Source organism: Lucilia cuprina, chromosome 6 (genome assembly GCF_022045245.1).
Source record: "Lucilia cuprina isolate Lc7/37 chromosome 6, ASM2204524v1, whole genome shotgun sequence".
Lineage (NCBI taxonomy): Eukaryota > Metazoa > Arthropoda > Insecta > Diptera > Calliphoridae > Lucilia > Lucilia cuprina.
In genome coordinates this window covers 53,770,418-53,777,293 of record NC_060954.1, presented here as the reverse complement: position 1 = coordinate 53,777,293, position 6,876 = coordinate 53,770,418, and positions in this window count along the sequence as shown.

The following is a 6,876-nucleotide window of genomic DNA, read 5'->3' as shown; positions in this document are numbered from 1 at the left end:
ATAGACTAGACTATAGACTAGACTATAGACTAGACTTTAGACTATAGACTAGACTATTGACTATAGACTAGACTATTGACTAGACTATAGACTAGACTATAGGCTATAGACTAGACGATACTTTACGCTATTCTTGACCAGAAACTATAGACTATCGTCAAGCCCATAGATTAAAGACTAGAATATAGGCTAAACTCCCACCACATATCTAAAATGTCACTTGCTATGTCAACTGATTTACCAATTTATATCCATTGTATATCTATAACCTGTCTAAATGTTGCTAATTGATATTATTTAGCCAGGTTATAGAATCACTACTTAATATATCCTTGATTTCTTTTGTCTTTGTTCAAATAAATTTAATTCATTTGATATAAAATATGCAACTCTAATCACAAAATATATTTAAAAATTAGTTTTTTTTGAAATGTCAAAAACAACAACTTAAACTGTAAAAGTCCACCTCAATGTCCAGAAAATATTTTACAATTTCAATAGATACCCTCCCACCTGTCATGTTAATATGAGACACAACATTTAATAAACTTGGCATAAATTTTTTCAGAATGAAATTCTTCTACAAAATGGAAAGGGAAAATATTTGTACATATTCATGAATTCTCCTATAACATGACAAAACATACACAACAATTTAATAAACCCAACTTGTTTGTTCCAAAGGAGTAAATAATACATACGGGTTAGAACACATGTTCACAAGGAGAACCCCAAAAAATGGAATAATATTTAAAATTTAAGCTTGAATAGATCCTTTACAAAATGTTATATAAAGTAATTGGAGCGGTCCATAATAAGAATTAACTAATATCGCCCATTAAAACCCATGAACTTCTGTAAAGATCGGTAGTAACTGATCATTACTCTAAATATGAATCAGTTTAAGAAATTTTCTTAAATACTATGATTAAACATTTCCATATTAGGTGCAGTCCTAATGAGAACATAAAATACAAATAAATTTAAAACACATGTAAATTAAGGATGAACTGGGAAGTAAATTGAGGGTTAGATAGATGTCTACACGAAATACATTTCTCTAACTATTGGCTACATCGAAACTTATAACCCCTATAACTATCCAAATCTATATAATTTCCAAAAAAACGTATGGTGATCACAGGCTTTTACTCTAAAATTGTATCAGTGATCACAGATTTTCACTCCCTTTGCTCTATCTGTTATAGTTTCCAAGAAAAACGGACTTTTATGTTTTCACTCAAAAATTATGTTTTTGATACGAAATAACGGTGATCACAGATTTTCACTGTTTTTGCTCTATCTCTTATAGTTTCAAAGAAAAACGGACTTTTATGTTTTCACTTAAAAATTAGGTTTTAGGTACGAAATATAGATGATCACAGATTTTCACTCTTTTTGCTCTATCTCTTACAGTTTCCAAGAAAAAAGGACTTCTAAGTTTTTAGTCAAAAATTAAGATTTTGGTACGAAATAAAGGTGATCACAGATTTTCACTGTTTTTGCTCTATCTCTTATAGTTTCCAAGAAAAACGGACTTTTATGTTTTCACTTAAAATTTAGGTTTTTGGTAGGAAATAGAGGTGATCACAGATTTTCACTCTTTTTGCTCTATCTCTTATAGTTTCCAAGAAAAACGGACTTTTATGTTTTTAGTCAAAAATTAAGATTTTGGTACGAAATACAGGTGATCACAGATTTTATGTTTTCACGTACTTTTATGTTTTCACTTAAAAATTAGGTTTTTGGTAGGAAATGGAGGTGATCACAGATTTTCACTGTTTTTGCTCTATCTCTTATAGTTTCCAAGAAAAACGGACTTTTAAGTTTTCACTCAAAAATTAGGTTTTTGGTACGAAATAGAGATGATCACAGATTTTCTCTCTTTTTGCTCTATCTTTTATAGTTTCCAAGAAAAACGGACTTTTATGTTCTTAGTCAAATATTAGTATTTTGGTACGAAATAGAGGTGATCACAGATTTTCACTGTTTTTGCTCTATCTCTTGTAGTTTCCAAGAAAAACGAACTTTTAGGTTTTTAGTCAATAATTAAGATTTTGGTACGAAATAGAGGTGATCACAGATTTTCACTGTTTTTGCTCTATCTCTTGTAGTTTCCAAGAAAAACGGACTTTTATGTTTTCACTCAAAAATTAGGTTTTTGGTAGGATATAGCAGTGATCACAGATTTTCATTGTTTTTGCTCTATCTCTTATAGTTTCCAAGAAAAACGGACTTTTATGTGTTCACTCAAAAATTAGGTTTTTGGTATAAAATAGAGATGATCACAGATTTTCACTGTTTTTGCTCTATCTCTTATTGTTTCCAAGAAAAACGGACTTTTATGTTTTTAGTCAAAAATTAAGATTTTGGTACGAAATAGAGGTGATCACAGATTTTCACTCTTTTTGCTCTATCTCTTATAGTTTCCAAGAAAAACGGACTTTTATGTTTTCACTTAAAAATTAGGTTTTTGGTAGGAAATAGAGGTGATCACAGATTTTCACTGTTTTTGCTCTATCCTTATAGTTTCCAAGAAAAACGGACATTTATGTTTCCACTCAAAAATTAGGTTTTTGGTACGAAATAGAGGTGATCACAGATTTTCACTGTTTTTGCTCTATCTCTTATAGTTTCCAAGAAAAACGGACTTTTATGTTTTTAGTCAAAAATTAAGATTTTGTTACGAAATAGAGGTGATCACAGATTTTCACTCTTTTTGCTCTATCTCTTATAGTTTCCAAGAAAAACGGACTTTTATGTTTTTAGTCAAAAATTAAGATTTTGGTACGAAATAGAGGTGATCACAGATTTTCACTGTTTTTGCTCTATCTCTTATAGTTTCCAAGAAAAACGGTCCTTTATGTTTTCACTTAAAAATTAGGTTTTTGGTAGGAAATAGAGGTGATCACAGATTTTCACTGTTTTTGCTCTATCTCTTATAGTTTCCAAGAAAAAATTCAAAAATTAAGATTTTGGTACGAAATAGAGGTGATCACAGATTTTCACTCTTTTTGCTCTATCTCTTGTAGTTTCCAAGAAAAACGGACTTTTATGTTTTCACTCAAAAATTAGGTTTTTGGTAGGATATAGCAGTGATCACAGATTTTCATTGTTTTAAAGAAAAACGGACTTTTATGTTTTCACTCAAAGATTAGGATTTTGGTACGAAATAGAGGTGATCACAGATTTTCACTGTTTTTGCTCTATCTCTTATAGTTTCCAAGAAAAACGGACTTTTATGTTTTCACTTAAAAATTAGGTTTTTGGTAGGAAATAGATGTGATCACAAATTTTCACTGTTTTTGCTCTATCTCTTATAGTTTCCAAGAAAAACGGACTTTTATGTTTTCACTTAAAAATTAAGATTTTGGTAGGAAATAGAGGTGATCACAGATTTTCACTGTTTCTGCTCTATCTCTTATAGTTTCCAAGAAAATCGAACTTTTATGCGTTCACTCAAAAATTAAGTTTTTGGTAGGATATAGCGGTGATCACAGATTTTCATTGTTTTTGCTCTATCTCTTATAGTTTCCAAGAAAAACGGACTTTTATGTGTTCACTCAAAAATTAGGTTTTTGGTATAAAATAGAGATGATCACAGATTTTCACTGTTTTTGCTCTATCTCTTATAGTTTCCAAGAAAAACGGACTTTTATGTTTTTAGTCAAAAATTAAGATTTTGGTACGAAAAAGAGGTGATCACAGATTTTCACTCTCTTTGCTCTATCTCTTATAGTTTCCAAGAAAAACGGTTTTTTATGTTTTCACTTAAAAATTAGGTTTTTGGTAGGAAATAGAGGTGATCACAGATTTTCACTGTTTTTGCTCTATCTCTTATAGTTTCCAAGAAAAACGGACTTTTAAGTTTTTACTCAAAAATTAGGTTTTTGGTACGAAATAGAGATGATCACAGATTTTCTCTCTTTTTGCTCTATCTTTTATAGTTTCCAAGAAAAACGGACTTTTATGTTCTTAGTCAAATATTAATATTTTGGTACGAAATAGAGGTGATCACAGATTTTCACTGTTTTTGCTCTATCTCTTGTAGTTTCCAAGAAAAACGGACTTTTATGTTTTCACTTAAAAATTAGGTTTTTGGTAGGAAATAGAGGTGACCACAGATTTTCACTGTTTTTGCTCTATCTCTTATAGTTTCCAAGAAAAACGAACTTTAGGTTTTTAGTCAATAATTAAGATTTTGGTACGAAATAGAGGTGATCACAGATTTTCATTGTTTTTGCTCTATCTCTTATAGCTTCAAAGAAAAACGGACTTTTATGTTTTCACTCAAAAATTAAGATTTTGGTACGAAATAGAGGTGATCACAGATTTTCACTGTTTTTGCTCCATCTCTTATAGTTTCCAAGAAAAACGGACTTTTATGTTTTTAGTCAAAAATTAAGATTTTGGTACGAAATAGAGGTGATCACAAATTTTCACTGTTTTTGCTCTATCTCTTATAGTTTCCAAGCAAAACGGACTTTTATGTTTTCACTTAAAAATTAGGTTTTTGGTACGAAATAGAGGTGATCACAGATTTTCACCGTTTTTGCTCTATCTCTTATAGTTTCCAAGAAAAAAGGACTTTTATGTTTTCAATCAAAAATGAGGATTTTGGTATGAAATAGAGATGATCACAGATTTTCACTGTTTTTGCTCTATCTCTTGTAGTTTCCAAGAAAAACGGACTTTTATGTTTTTAGTCAAAAATTAAGATTTTGGTACGAAATAGAGGTGATCATAGATTTTCGCTGTTTTTACTCTATCTCTTATAGTTTCCAAGAAAAACGGACTTTTATGTTTTTACTCATAAATTAGGTTTTTGGTAGGAAATAGAGATGATCACAGGTTTTCACTGTTTTTGCTCTATTTCTTATAGTTTCCAAGAAAAACGGACTTTTATGTTTTTACTCAAAAATAAGGTTTTTGGTAGGAAATAGGGTGATCACAGATTTTCACTGTTTTTGCTCTATCTCTTATAGTTTCCAAGAAAAACGGACTTTTGTGTTTTCACTCAAAAATTATGTTTTTGGTAGAAAATAGAGATGATCACAGATTTTCACTGTTTTTGCTCTATCTCTTATAGTTTCCAAGAAAAACGAACATTTATGTTTTTAGTAAAAATTAAGATTTTGGTACGAAATAGGTGTGATCACAGATTTTCACTGTTTTTGCTCTATCTCTTATAGTTTCCAAGAAAAACGGAGTTTTTTGTTGTCACTTAAAAATTAGGTTTTTGGTAAGACTTTTATATTTTCACAAAAAAAAAAATTAATTTTATAGTAATAAGAAATTTCCAAAGAAATGGGCATATTGTTACAAACGTTTGAAAATATCAATCATGCCTCTCGATTTCCAATAACTGACTCTTATCTACACAGAGCGATAGAATTTACAAGTCATATGTAAATGTTTCTTTATGGGGTCTGTTCGTCTGCCCGTTTGTCTGTCATATTGTTATTTTTTGGTAGGCGTTATTTTGTTGCATGTTCTTCTTTCTATTGCTGCTGTTATTTTATAGTCCATATTGTTGTATATGCATGTATTGTCCTGACACATTGCTGACGTTTATTAACACATAAATTTTGATGAGCAGGTGTTTATGATGCACATGAATACAAAAAGTGATTGTGTGTGTGCTCTGTTTAACCCTTGAGTGGGTGGGGATGGTATACATTTAAATGTAGTCAATTGTTTTTATCATGTATGTATTAGTGTTAAATTATTTTAGCATCAGTAGTCAGTATACTTAATATGTACATACATATTTACATGTATTTTTTAACTTGAATTATTTTATTAAAAATGATTTATATGCAAAACTTCAAATATAATGAATGTGTTTGTGTGTGTAATTCTAAAGAGATTTCTTTTCTTTGCTATGCAGTTTCATTTGCAAATTTTTTTATGTATTTTAAGGATTATTTTATATCAATTGCATATGTGATTTCTATTTATAGTTTTACAGGTCTATGCACGTATGTATTTGGAGTTTTTTCTTGCTACTTCTTTGTTTTTTTTTCTTTTGTCTTTTTTTAATAATTTTGATATTTTATTTAATTAATATAATTTTTTGGGGGGTTTCTTTGTACAAGTAATTACTATAAGCTGCTTAGAACATTTAGTTTATAAATTGCAAATGTATTGAGAAAAATATTAAAGTATTCATATGAAAATAAATTAAATTTTACAGGAATGAATAGTTTAAATAAGATAAAATTTTTTTTTTGTTTCTTGAAGATTTTAAATATAACTGAATATATATATTATAATATTTAGATTTAGTCTAATTTTCTTGAAAACGATGGAACCTATTGCGATCACAGTAACCCTATGTGTTTCCCATTAGAATGCAATTTACCAACTCTGTTACAAAGCAACAAAATTAAAATTATTTTCAATTTTAATCCTTTATATTTTGCCAACCACACTCGCACGGAAATGAAATAAACTCAACTGAAAATCATGTCGGTTGAGGAATAAAAGAAATGAAACGAAAAAAGCCATGAAAAAGGCTCCAAACCAATTTTAATTCACAAATGAATAAAGTCATAAATATGTACAAATGTGTGTATGAAATAAGTTTTAACATACTCAAAGGTATAAAAATAAAATTTTATTATTACAACACTGTAAAACTTACTCTGAATCTTTCCGCAGGTGCAAAAGTATTAATTCGTAGAAAGGGTGGGCCAGGAGATGGTGTGTAGTTGAAAACCATCGAAGACTCTCACAAGAAACAACTTAGGAATAATTCTTCAAAACATTAACAAACTAACAAACTAACAAACTAACAAACTAACAAACTAACAAACTAACAAACTAACAAACTAACAAACTAACAAACTAACAAACTAACAAACTAACAAACTA